At 43.9% G+C, this 12,145-nt stretch overlaps 1 pseudogene; it reads right to left on the bottom strand.

Moving 5' to 3' along the window:
- Positions 1 to 2,503: 2,503 nt before the first annotated feature.
- LOC126274509 (5S ribosomal RNA) lies at positions 2,504 to 2,621 on the bottom strand (annotated as a pseudogene).
- Positions 2,622 to 12,145: the final 9,524 nt, after the last annotated feature.

The following is a 12,145-nucleotide window of genomic DNA, read 5'->3' as shown; positions in this document are numbered from 1 at the left end:
TGGGCAGACTAGTATGAAACTGAACGTGGGTAAACACAAAAAAATCCTTTAATGTAAGGTGCTAGCAATAGTGTAAGTGTGTTAGCAACTCGGTCACGGAGTGTAAAAGCCCAACTGTAATCACTACAGTTAAATAAGTAATATTCGCACTTCTGTTGTAGATTAAAACTAAAGAAACTGCAAAAAGGGAGAGCATAAGGGAGCAATTGACAGGAATTGGGGAAAGAAATACGGTAGAAGAAGAATGGGTAGCTTTGAGGGATGAAGTAGTGAAGGCGGCAGAGGATCAAGTAGGTAAAAAGACGAAGGCTAGTAGAAATCCTTGGGTAACAGAAGAAATATTGAATTTAATTGATGAAAGCAGAAAATATAAAAACGCAGTAAATGAAGCAGGCAAAAAGGAATACAGACGTCTCAAAAATGAGATCGACAGGAAGTGCAAAATGGCTAAGCAGGGATGGCTAGAGGACAAATGTAAGGATGTAGAGGCTTATCTCACGAGGGGTAAGATAGATACTGCCTACAGGAAAATTAAAATGACCTTTGGAGATAAGACAACCACTTGTATGAACATCAAGAGCTCAGATGGAAACCCAGTTCTAAACAAAGAAAGGAAAGCAGAAAGGTGGAAGGAGTGTATAGAGGGTCTATACAAGGGCGATGTACTTGAGGACAATATAATGGAAATGGAAGAGGATGTAGATGAAGATGAAATGGAAGATACGATACTGCGTGAAGAGTTTGACAGAGCACTGAAGACCTGAGTCGAAACAAGGCCCCCGGAGTAGACAACATTCCATTGGAACTACTGACGGCCTTGGGACAAAACTCTACCACCTGGTGAGCAAGATGTATGACACAGGCGAAATACCCTCAGACTTCAAGAAGAATATAATAATTCCAATCCCAAAGAAAGCAGGTGTTGACAGATGTGAAAATTACCGAACAATCAGATTAATAAGTCACAGCTGCAAAATACTAACGCGAATTCTTTACAGACGTATGGAAAAACTAGTAGAAGCCGACCTCGGGGAAGATCAGTTTGGATTCCGTAGAAATACTGGAACACGTGAGGCAATACTGTCCCTACGACTTATCTTAGAAGCTAGATTAAGGAAGGGCAAACCTACGTTTCTAGCATTTGTAGACTTAGAGAAAGCTTTTGACAATGTTGATTGGAATACTCTCCTTCAAATTCTGAAGGTATCGGGGGTAAAATACAGGGAGCGAAAGGCTATTTACAATTTTTACACAAACCAGATGGCAGTTATAAGAGTCGAGGGACATGAAAGGGAAGCAGTGGTTGGGAAGGGAGTGAGGCAGGGTTGTAGTCTCTCCCCTATGCAGATTCAGAAGGATGTAGGTTGCAGTAGGTACTGGGAGATGAAGAAGCTTGCACAAGATAGAGTAGCATGGAGAGCTGCATCAAACCAGTCTCAGGACTGAAGACCACAACAACAACAACAACACTGTTGAATCAAAAACAGTGCCTCTGCAATTCATGTTAGCGCCACACTTATTTCCTTTAATGCAAAAATTCATGCACAGAACGTGATTCGTAATATTCAGAACATTATAATCTAACTTTGAGATGAAGAGTCTTCAGAGCAAAATCGATTAAAAGCAAAAAATACATGCCTCCATCTCATATAACAAAAGACATTATAAAAAGTGTAGATGGGTACTTATTATGTGAACAATGTTTCCATAGACAATGCATAGCATTTAATACGCTAAAGTGAAGGAAAGAGTGGTTCAATCGACTGTATAACTCTTCGGATTGACTGTCAAAAGTCGTATATTGTACCAAGCTTCGACTCTAGTGACTACACAAGGACGCAAACAATTTCCAACAGCACATGGAACACCCATTTGGGATTCGCAGTAAATTTAGGAACGCGAATTAGTGAAAATTTAACCGTGAGATGTCGGCCGGTGTGGCCGAGCGGTTCTAGGCGCTACAGTCCGCAACCGAGCGACCCTTACGGTCGCAGGTATGAATCCTGCCATGGGCATGGATGTGTGTGATGTCCTTAGGTAAGTTAGGTTTAAGTAGTTCTAAGTTCTAGGGGACTGATGACCTCAGACGTTAAGTCGCATAGTGCTCAGAGCCATTTGAGCCATTTAACCATGAGATATGACAACGTAACCAATGATTAACGAAGTAACTTTGCAGATAAGCAATGACTTCGGATAATGCAGATAAAGAGAACTAGTTCACCAAACAGCAATCCGGCGACGCCGCCCCCGACACCAGATGGACGACTGCAAGCTACCGATAACAACTAAACTAAACTAAACTCCTCCCGAACAGGCCATGAAGGCCCTACGGTGACCGGCCGGCCGCCGTGTCATCCTCAGTTCATAGGCGTCACTGAATGCTGATATTGAGGGGCATGTGGCAGCACAGCGCTCTCTCGTATGTCAGTCTCCGAGACCGGAGCCGCTGCTTCTCAATCAAGTAGCTCCTCAGTTTGCTCACAATGGCTGAGAGCACACCGTTTGCCAACAGCGCTCGGCATATCGGATGGTTATCCATCCAAGTGCTAGCCCAGCCAGACAGCGCTTAACTTCGGTGATCTGACGGGAACCTGTGTTACCACTGCAGCAAGGCCGTTGGCTACCAATAAGAAGGAGGTAGCAATTGTTTGGAAGGCATGCTTCTGTGTCTGGCTACACTCTCATTATCCTACCCTCCCGGAAGTAGACGTCCATTCTTATGGTATCTTCACAGAGAGAAAAATTCGAAGATAGCGAATGTCTGCAGTACAGAATCATCTTTTCATGCTGCTGTAACTACGAGGAATTCGCGGAGTAATGAGAATATAGGGAAACTAGAATTGAGCATTGAAAGCGACGATTTAACAGCTAACTAAATTAAATGGATGCAAACGATCACGAAGTCTTCGCTTGCGTTTTCCCGAGGGAAAGTACAGCCGCTTTAAATGTCGTTCGTCAACGGTAATGTTTGACAACACGTTTGTCAGCCAACAATCTGCATCTTCGGACCGTGATGAAAACTGTAGAAAACGTTGTCACGTGTCGTGTTGGCTATGACGTAGTCGCAAATCTCCAGCACACTGTTTTTCCTTCTGACACGTAACTATTGGCCACAGATTTAAATGTTAGTGGGCGACGCCCGCCAGCACATCACCGCAAACATGAGCGGTTGCGCAACCGCTGGGTCCGACGTCCCGGAGTCGAGTCCTTGCGGCAACCAGCGTCCTCCAGGGTTCGCCGCCGGAATGATAAATGCCAGCGCTGCTGCTAGCCGCTCAGCTGCAGTAATACGAGGGCTGCCGGCCATCGCGATAAATATTTATCCCGGGGTCGCGGTCGTGCCGACCTGGTCGTAATTACCGCCGCTGGTCCTTGACGCCTCTCGCCGTGCCGAGCTATGCCGCGCCGCCCACGACGAAGCCGGTTGCTGCTCAGCCCGGAAACGTCCGCCGCTCAATCCTATTGTTTCGCGGCTCTCACAACAAAGCGATGCAGCCTACCGATGTCCAGCTACTAATAAAGGCAGCGTTTATGACAATATCATCACAACAACACACTGCTTTAAAAATTGGACAAGATTTGAGTGACACACGTGTCTCGCAAAATGTAGCTCCATTCGCTCTGACGACATCGATACTCCTACGAGGCATCGAAAGTTTTTGAGAAGCCACGATTCCCCATTTCCGTTCATTTGCGGGACACACCTCACAGAAACTGTAAAAACTTTGAAACTTGTGTACTGTGGAGCTTTGGCGTATGTCATGTATGTAATTTTTCACAGTGCACCGTCAAAAAACAGAAAGCAGATCGATTTTGTAGCGTGGTATCTACGAGGCGTGTTTTTTTAAATAAGTACCGTTTTGAAATTTTAAAAATAGACGTGCTAAGATATCTCAATAATTTTACTTTTACGCGAAAGCCTGTACCTTAATCTACGCACTGACGCCATTACACTCCGATTCTTCCTTGTTTACGTTGTGAACTGAGTGTTTAAGATGCCTCCGATAATCGTGGGTCCCGCCGACTGTGAAGTACCGGCTGTTATAAGATTTCTTAGTGCTAAAGGCCTAAAAGCGATCGATATTCATCGTGAGATCTGTGCAGCTTACGGAGAAAACATTATGACTGATGGAATGGTAAGACACTGGGTGAAAGCATTTAAAGACGGCCGCACAAAGGTGCATGATGAACAATGGAGTGGGCGTCCTTCGGTCGTTAATGAAAGTTTGGTGCAGGAAGAGGACAATAATGTGAGAGAAAACAGGCGCTTTACGATTTCCTCTTTGCCGGATGACTTTCCTAATGTTTCCCGTAGTGTTTTGTATGGCATTGTGACCGAGCACTTGAATGACCGAAAATTGTGCGTACGTTGGTACCGACAATGCTGATGGCTGCGTACAAAACCAAACGTTTAGACACTGCATTGACTTTCCTTGAACGGTACCAGAACGACGGTGATGATTTCTTAACCCAAATTGTTACGGGCGATGAAACATGGATGGCATACGTCACACCAGAATCAAAGCAACAGTCCATGGAATTTCAACAAGGACATCGTCCTGCTGCAAGGCAACGCCCGTCCGCATGTGGCGAATCACATCATAAATCTCATCACATCTTTTCGATGGCAAACTCTAGGTCATTCTCCGTACAGTCCTGACCTTGTGCCCAGTGACTACCGTCTGTTCCTGCATTAGAAGAAACACCTGGGCGGTCAGCGTCTTCAAGACGATGACGAAGCCAAAACAGTGGAGATGCAGTGGTTAACAAGTCAAGTGGAAGACTTCTATGAGGAGGGTATTCAAAAACTGGTACAATGTTATGACAAGTGCCTCAGCATTGACGGAAATTATGTAGAAGAGTAGATTAAGGTACAGGCTTTCATGTTAAAAAAAAACCCTTATTGAGATATTTCGGCACGTCTTTTTTTAATTTCAAGACGGTACTTACTTAAAAAACACGCCTCGTAACAATGTTAACATTTAATTATAACTGCACAAACTCCCGTTGAAAGTACGAAGTGGGCAATTAAGACGTATAGATGAAACCCACAATGCACAGACAAAACCAGTGACATATCTTACATCTTAAAATATAGTGTTACACTTGTTCTTCAATGTGAAGAGCATGTAACGCACGCGACAGTTAAAAATATACCGTTAAAGATTAATATGTAATAAGGGATATGACCTGGTAAGTTTGCGTATTGGAAATATTAAAATAAGATAATTAACAGTTGTGTCTAAATACCATTTACCTTTTATGTAAAAGTTTATGTTGTTGGTGTAGGAAATAAAACGATCAGACTGTGTATCTAGCATAGTAAACGTCGCGATATGTCATCCTTGTGTATATGTATGCACCAACAACCATCCGACTCCGTGTGAAAAGTAATAATACAAAAAATAGATTCGCAATTGCGAATAGGAACAACTATGAGCTGTGTAATAGAATGACGACAATGAAAATTTGTGCCAGACTGGGCGCGGGAGAAAGCGGATTTTCCGCTTATCGCGAAAGTCGCTTTACCATTAAGCTATCTGAGCACGTTCCATGGCCATAACCAAACTTCCATATATCTTCAACCATTTGTCCACAACTTGCTATCGTGCATCCATTATGTATATTCCCTTACAGGAGAGACATTTTAAATGAATCTCGTTGGCAAGGTATCGGTGGATAAATACGATTTAATAGCGCCTGAGTTGTTCCTTCACAAAACTAATAATGTAGATAAGACTTAGGATGTCCAGCACTCTTTTACAAAAGAGCCAGTACAACAACTTGTTCACATTTCCAAGATTAAGCGTAATGTATTTGACACAATGAGAACAACTTATGTAGACACTTCTGACGATTTATCTCATGACAGCCTAGTAGGAGAGTTGAAGGAAAATTAATGCTTCCACCTTCATTAACAGGATCTGAATGGGAATATTTTAACAAATCAAACGCAGAAATAATCCTTACAATGTGATCTTTAATTACCAATATTCACTTTTCCATATAATCAGCAGCCATTTGGATACATTTCTGCCAATGATGAACAAGTTTTCTGAAGCCATTAAGGAAGAAGTCGAAACTCTGTTTCCGCTACCACAGCCTCACAGTTCTCTCAGCGTCTTCATCAGAAGCATAATGATGTCTCCGCAGATCGTCTTTCAATATCGGGAACAGATGGAAGTCAGATGGTTTTAAATCTGGACTGTATGGAGGATGCCGTATGGTGATGAGATTCAGTCTCAGGAGTCAGCATCCGGGATACACATCGTGCACAGAACTTCCGATAGTCAAGCAAAGCAATAATGTGACCCTACGTTCTTGTGAAATACCTATTGTGATTGCAATTTCTCTCTGAGCGATACGACGATCGTCCGGAATCAATCTGTCAACATGTTACTGTGTGACTCGATGGTTGCTGTCACAGGCCGTCCAAACCTTTGCTTATCACGCAGGTCAGATATTCCCGCCTCACCATCTTTAAACTTACTCGCCCAATTACACACAGTACTCACATCAACACAATCACCATAAACTGTTTTCATTCTCTGATGAATCTCCTTTGGGGTGACACCTTCTGCCGTCAAGAATTCAATGATTGCACATTGCTTAAATAGAATTGACCGACCGTCTGCGCAGGGTTCCGTACTTTACACTGTAACACCATAACCGTTCAATGCTAAGGCTTCCTGCCAACTGGAGCTGTAGAGGAAAAAACTACGGAACAAGCCAGTACCTGCCACGTACCAATGCTGCAAACTATTGAAGAGTTACGAAGGTGGAAGCATTACTTTTCAGTCAACCCTCGTATAAACCCACCTATACAGGTATACAGGGTGAGGCGAAATTCGTGCACAAGGGGCTTCACAGCACGACTCCTCACATGCCAGAGACAAAAAAATGTCTGTCGCAAAATTTCGTTGTGCGAGTACATTCGGCAGAAAGAGAACTTTAAAGAGTGGCAATCTGGCAACACTGTAACTACATGTATGGTTATTATCTCTGTCAGCACATATTAATCGTCCTGAACAGTTGGTGCCATGGATACACTTTTGGGTTAGCGTAAAGTAGGTCGATGGTTCGATCCTGGGTTAGGCAAATTTTTTTGTTTGCTAATCTCATTCTGACATTTCATACTGTAATATACACCGTTTCTTAGGTCACATGTATGCTAAATTTACATTTTGTAACGCTGAACATAACAAATACGTGGTTAGACAAATAAGAAAAAGACAGTTCAAACAAATGACCTGTCACAGGACAGAGTAACTACAAAAACAATATCAATTTCGAGATGCTATAGATGATAGCACAGTACAATAACACAATATCTACCTGTGTTTTATATTACATGTAATATGAGCGTTCAGATGTCACACATTAGCAACCAGTGACAATAATAATGTCCATATTAATGACCACACGACCTTCACAAGAGAATACGTTGTCATCAGAACAACAGATGCTCAAAGCGACCTTCCTGCACGTCCAAACATTGCGCAATCCTCCGGATACTGCTCTGGACCCAGTAACAACAGAAGCATGATCAGGCGCTACCAATTCTTCCACATTCGTTGGCGGAGTAGAGTAGACGTGCTCCTTCAGTTGTCACCATAGGAAGAAATCTGGGGGTTTTGGGTTTGGTAAACACGGTGGTCACACAACTGGAACTTCACGTCCGAGCCATTTCCCTCGAAGTTTTCTGTCAAAATACTGTCGTATATTAATTCCAGAGCGTGGAGATGCATCGTCATGTAGGAACCATATGCTCTGCTAAACATGTAGTGGAACATCTTCCAGCACATCAGGCAGATAATTTGAGAAAATTGCACGATACCTTCGTGCAGTCAACCGGTCAGGCAACATATAGGAGCCCAAACGCCTATCGCCCAATATTCCGGCCCAGACGTTGATACCAAAGCGAACTTGATATCCACGGTCGCGGCTGACGTGCGGGTTAACCTCACACCAATGGTGGGGATTGAGCAAATTGAAGACACCCTCACAACTGAATGCTACTTCATCCGACCATATTGCGATGTTCACGAAGTCACTGCTGGCTTCCTGTTATTGTTCGAACCATTCACAAATGGTTCAAATGGCTCGAAACACTATGGGACCTAACATTTGAGGTCATCAGTCCCGTAGGCTTAGAACTACTTGAACCTTACTAACCTAAGGACAACACACACATCCATGCCCGAGGCAGGATTCGAACCTGCGAGCGTAGCAGCAGCGCGGTTCCACACTGAAGCGCCTAGAAACGCTCAGCCACAGCGGCCTGCGAACCATTCACAGAATTTTATCCGCTGATGACGATCTGCAGGATACAGGTGTTGCGTGAAAGCATAATGACTGGGTTGCAACCTAAGCTCGTGCAGCACGTTAACGACCGTGCATTGCGAGATACGTAGCTGCCTTGCTACGCTTTGGGTAATTCGCTGAGGTTCTTGGTGTATGACCTCCAGAACAGCTTCCTCAGTAGTTGGATTATGGCGAGTTCGTGTACGACCTTTTCACACGTAGGTGGAAGGAGAGAACCTGACTTCCGAAGGCACAGCTCCAGACGAGAAAACACATTTTTATCTAGATGGCGTCGACGAGGATATCTAGCAGCATAATCACGAGCGGCAACACCATCCCGGTTATTAGAAGCACCAAGAACCAGAATCATATCCACATATTCATCGTTTCTGTGTTCCATATGCCTGCCACACTACAATGAGAAAATTCGATACGTGTACGCATGTACACTGGAGTCTGTCACGGACGCGTAGCACCACTCGCAGCTAGTCCCTGTCTGGTGGACAGCGCATACAGTATGAACATACTGTCAGTCCTGTGCGCTGTTCCACGTATCTCTGACAGATATTGATCTGCCTGATTCATCCCGACACCGCTAACTATGAACTGTTCGTTTTCGAATACACTGTTTCCCTAATAGTAATAGACGTGAAGTTTCTACAATCCCATCGATAGAATAATAATAATAGTAATGCACTGAGCTACGTACTAAACAGCATGCGGTTACCAGACTCAATGTTGATAGGTTTGATTAGTGGGACCATTGTGATAACACACACAAGCTGTAACCGAGTTTGGACATTATTCACAAAGCGCATTCCTAGTCCTACTGGTAATGTAGGATCGTACCGAAATGGAATTGATCTGAACAAGGCAAGAATAATAGTGGGTACTAAACTATGAGACCCTTGATTGATAGAATGGTTGGATGTACTGAGGGATATAATGCCAAATTCTGTCCAATTGGCGCATTAGATTGTTAATTTCGTGGGCTGTTTGAAGGGTCATTTCCATGATATTCCAAACGTTATCAACTGGGGAGAACTTTGGCAGTAGTGGGATAAAGCAGGTTCTGAAAAAATTTGTTAATGTAGGTTATATACATTCAGGTGCCAGCTTGATTGATTTATGACCTTAACCTATTGTTATGCTAAGTGGTTTATGGCCCCCTGGCGGTTGATGTATGACCCATTGAGGATAATCTGTCCTCTTAAGAAACCTCCACATCCTTCCCCCTCCTCCTCCAGCCCTCCCCTCTCAACATTGTCAATAAAAACTCACTTTGCAGTGAAGGGGAGAGAGAGGGTTGGAGGTTTCAGGAGGAGTAGGGGCGGGTGAGGATGAGGGGAAAGAGTGGGGGGCTTTCTTAGAATGATGGAGTATCCCCAGAGGCTCATTAATCTGTATACAGAGCAATAGGTTAAGGGGAGGGGGGAAGGAGGGATTACATGAAAAAACACTTAGCAGAAAAATAGGTTAAGGTCATAAATCGATCAAGTTTACCTCTGAATGTATGCTTGCTCCTGAATGTAAGCAAAACTGCACTAAAAAAGTGCCTCAGAACCTGCTTTTCCCCCCATTTTCTTGCTGGCGAAGGTAGGGTTTGACAAGCATGAAGACAAACATTAGAAAGTCTCATCAAGTTTGGACTGCGTTTATCTTGTTCAAATGTAAGCCCAGAATGGTTCGTCATGAAAGACAACAAAACAGTGTGCAGAATACAATCGACATACTGAATTCCTTAAGGGAGCCCTGAATGACATCAAAGGAAGCTGCTGTTAAATCAAATCCCATCGCTGACCAGGGCACCTCCAGATGTCTTTGGCCTGGAATCTCATTGACTGGAGTAGAATTGTCTTGAGTGATGATTCCTGTTTTGAACTGAGCCCCAATAACTGGCAAGGATTTATCAGGAGATGCACTGGAAAGTGATGAGATACCAACCCAACTGTCGCCTGTCATAAGTCCTGACGATCAGGAATGACAGTCTGAGGTGCCATTTCTTTTCATGTCGGGACCTTTTTGGCTATTATCCAAGGCACCTCACGGCACAGATGTATGTCGATGACATTCTACATCCTGTTTTGTTACCCTTCATGGATAGTCATCCTGTGTTTACATTTCAGCAAGCTAATGCCCATCTTTTCATGCTGAGAGTTTCTATGGCTTGTCTTCATGCTTTCCCAACCCTCCCTTGGCCATCAAAGTCGGCAGGGCTCTCACCAGTTGAGAATATTTAGTGCACGATGGGCAGGGCTCTCCAATCATCTCAGGATTTTGGCATCTAAAGCGCCACTTAGACAGGAATTGGCATAAATTTCCACAGGAGAACATCCAACAACTCTATCAGTCAATGGCAAGCTGAAGAACAGCTCGCATAAGGACTAGAGGTGGACCAAAACATTACTGATTCGCTCAATCAGTTTAGCTATATCCCTTGAAAAGAATCCAGTTTTTCTGCAATGTTTAAATGTGTCTGAAATCTTATGGGACTTAACTGCTAAGGTCATCAGTCCCTAAGCTTACACTCTTCTTAACCTAAATTTTCCTAAGGACAAACACACACACCCATGCCCGAGGGAGGACTCGAACCTCCACCGGGATCAGCCGCACAGTCCATGACTACAGCGCCTTAGACCGCTCGGCTAGTCCCGCGCGGCTTTTTCTTAAGTTATAATCATTTGTTTGTCTATGCGTGTACATCGCATCTGCCGATTTTGGTCTCATTTGGAGAATTTCTTGATGATGTCGTTTTTTTTTCCTTTATGGTGTTTTCAACAGAATAAACTGGAGGGATCTGTTGAATGACTGGAAGTCAACCGAATCTCTACGGTTGCTCTGAAGTGCGGTGTCCGAAGAAAATGAAATATTGGCCACTTTTTAAAAAGATGATTTATTCAATTCTGGGGCGGAACAGGCCAATAAGTCGATGATGACGATAAAAATTAAACGTTGGTGGGCAGGACATATAGCAAGGCGAAAGGAAGGGAAGCGATTTAAAGAAATATTTCCTGCACGTGAAAGTATCAAAAAATCTAAAGGAGACTTTTATCAGCAGTACATGGTACATGCCTCATGGTTAGGATGACGTTTTAATAAGACATCAAGCAGAACAGAAAACTTAGAAAGCAGCTGAAAAGCAACCGGGAAAATGGAGAACCGAACGAACCTCGCAAGGGGCCAAGCGGTTCGAGACAGCTCCGTAATTTATTGAGCTCCGAAAGTCGGAGATAAAAGACTGGAAACAACTGAGTAGCCTTTGCTTCGCGCAACTCTAAGTGTACGACATGTGCGATAATTGTTGTAACCGCGCTGGGCACGACAAATTAAAAGTCGCCGTCCAATTACAGTGAGATAGTGTAGGGTCGGGTACCGGTTCCAGGCGCCCCGCTCCGTAAATAAGGCAGAGCTGCAGCGCGCCGGCCGCAGGCTCTTGTAATTGGCCATCAGCGCGCAGCTGCCCGTCAGCTCGGCGCGAACCCGGCAGTTGCCGAAGATGGATACGCCGCAGCGGCTGAAACGTCGCAAGCAGCCCGTCGAATCGACTTTTTCTCTCTGTCAAGCCCATTTTACACGGCAAGCACATCTGAAGGCGGAACATCGTAATATACTCTTGCACTACTAATGTACTAAAGGCCCGTGCAGAGACAGAACGAGCCTTACTGTTACGCGAAAGACTTGTGCATCCAGAATTTTACGAGCCTCAAAATAGTTTGAATGATGATTAGTCCACTTCTCATGAGAAGGTATGCAGGAAACAGTTGCTATCTAGGTTTCGAATTCTTCTTTATTCCATTGATTATTTTTACAGCCATACTTAAGATGCACTTTGCTGTCATTA

Source organism: Schistocerca gregaria, chromosome 5, assembly GCF_023897955.1.
Source record: "Schistocerca gregaria isolate iqSchGreg1 chromosome 5, iqSchGreg1.2, whole genome shotgun sequence".
Lineage (NCBI taxonomy): Eukaryota > Metazoa > Arthropoda > Insecta > Orthoptera > Acrididae > Schistocerca > Schistocerca gregaria.
The sequence above is the reverse complement of the archived record's forward strand: the minus strand, read 5'-3'. Positions and strand labels throughout refer to the sequence as shown.